Genomic DNA, 2166 nt, shown 5'->3' with positions numbered 1-2166 from the left:
CCCAGCTATTTTTTGGTTGCAGCCGTCATTGTTGTTTGGCGGGTCCGGGCTGGGGATTCAAACCCGCCACCTTAGGTGTACGTGGCTGGCGCCCTAGCCGGTTGAGCTATAGGCGCCGAGCCGAGACTCAGTCTTGAAACAAAAACAAACAAACAAAAAAAACATGCAGCAACAATAATGAACACCACTCAGCAAAACACCACCTTATGTTGACACAAACATGGCTCTGAAACACTGATATGCCAAGGTTATGAAACCTTACCAAGTTGTTTGTACAGTGCTACCAACATAAGCAAACAGTAGCGAGTTTGAGAACTTAACAAAGCCCAGAGTTCAGAGAGGACAGGAAAAGAGAAAGAGCAGGTGGTGGAAGGTCAGCCTAGGAAGGACAGCACAGCTCTGTGCTTAAGGTCTTGCTAATCAAATGTTGTACCCAGACTCCTGCAGGGCCCCAGACACTGACCAATAGCCCAACCTGACTATTATAATGGTAAAGCCAAGATAATGTCAGAGTCATTAATTATATGTGAAGAGGAAATGGTCCCAAGACGGCAGGAGATCCCAGGGACCCATCTCAGGATGATCTGTCTACTCTCTCCTATCAAGACAGCATCCCTGGGGGTGAATGGGATAGAGGGGGCTGGGGTGAAAGCCCTGAGCATAGACACCCAGAGAGAACCAGAAATGATGCTGTGACCCATGTCTCATGGTACCAGTCACAGACCTTACATTTGTGTAGCAAATGGATGAGGTGGTGGTGAGGGGTTGAAGCATGTCCTGAGCATAACCTTCCCAAATGGGAGGTCTTCAGTACGGAGGGATAATGGAGAAGAGGAGGCAGGTGGCAGCTGGCATTCAGCATGGCTAGGACTGAAAAGACAATGGAGAAGTAGAGCCGGATGAAGGGAGAAGAGAATATTAAAGGGTCCAAAAGGTCTCCAGTCCTGGTCTGGAATGGAATTTACATTCCTAGGGCCTGATCCTTTGATTGCTGTAAACAAAAGCATGTGAAGAGATACCACAGTTCTGGTCATTGGAGGGGAAGTCCATCTAGGTCAGGGGTGGCCAACCTGCAGCTCCTGGGCCATATGCTGTTTTTGTAAGGACTTTTTTTTTTTTTGCTTATCTGTAGTGTCAGATATCACAAAAAGTATACATTAGACTTTTTTTTTTTTTGCTAATCAGCTTTTATTAGTGTTTGTATATTTAATGTGTGGCCCAAGATAATTTTCTTTTCTTCCAGTGTGCAGCAGACAAAAAAAGAAAGAAAGAAAAGAAAGAAAGAAAGGTGGTTCAGTGCCTGTAGCTCAGTGGTTAGGGGACCAGCCACATACACCAGAGGTGGCAGCTCTTCCCTGCTAAACCACAACGACAACAACAACAACAAAATAGCCAGGCATTGTGGCCTATAGTCCCAGCTACTTGAGAGACTGAGGCAAGAGAATCATTTAAGTCCAAGAGTTTGAGGTTGCTGTGAGCTGTGACATCACAGCACTCTATTGAGGGTGACATAGTGAGACTCTGTCTTGAAAGAAAGGAAGGAAGGAAGGAAGGAAGGAAGGAAGGAATGAAGGAAGGAAGGTTGGCCACCCCTGACCTAGACTGAAGTAGTACCACCCTTAAAAGGCATAGTCATAGACAATAGAAGACCCCTGAGAGGATATCAAACCCAAAGTATAAGTCCAAGTTTTCAAAACTTAGTAAATTAGGGTTCAGGGAACCAGAGTATTGAATTGAAACAGTGAGACAGACAGTCATCTAAAGGAAAATAATGAAGAAAATGACAAATAAATGAAGTTCAAGGTTCCAGGAAGATGTATGCCAGATGACACCTTAAAAATAAAGAATTAGGATCTTTGAAGGGCTAGGCTGGCACTAGCCAGCTAAGAATCAAGCACCCTAAAGGCTAGACTAGAATTGACAGATGCACAGCAAACATCCCATGGCTCACTCATTTTCCACCTATGGAAATTGATTAATTAATTAGTCATTAATCAATCTTGTTCTCCTAGTTAAACCTGTAAAAGTTTCCAGGGCTCTCTCCCCGAGAGCACTTTGGGAAGCCACTACCAGTCAATTATTCTTGGCATAAAAGATGAAATCATCTGACACCCTAGGGATATAACATACAGTTCTTCCCGGTGGATGTGACCTGCAGGGGTATTT

Source organism: Otolemur garnettii, unplaced genomic scaffold (assembly GCF_000181295.1).
Source record: "Otolemur garnettii isolate 467f Iridium unplaced genomic scaffold, OtoGar3 scaffold00014, whole genome shotgun sequence".
In the NCBI taxonomy this organism is placed as follows: domain Eukaryota; kingdom Metazoa; phylum Chordata; class Mammalia; order Primates; family Galagidae; genus Otolemur; species Otolemur garnettii.
Note: the sequence above shows the minus strand (reverse complement) of the source record.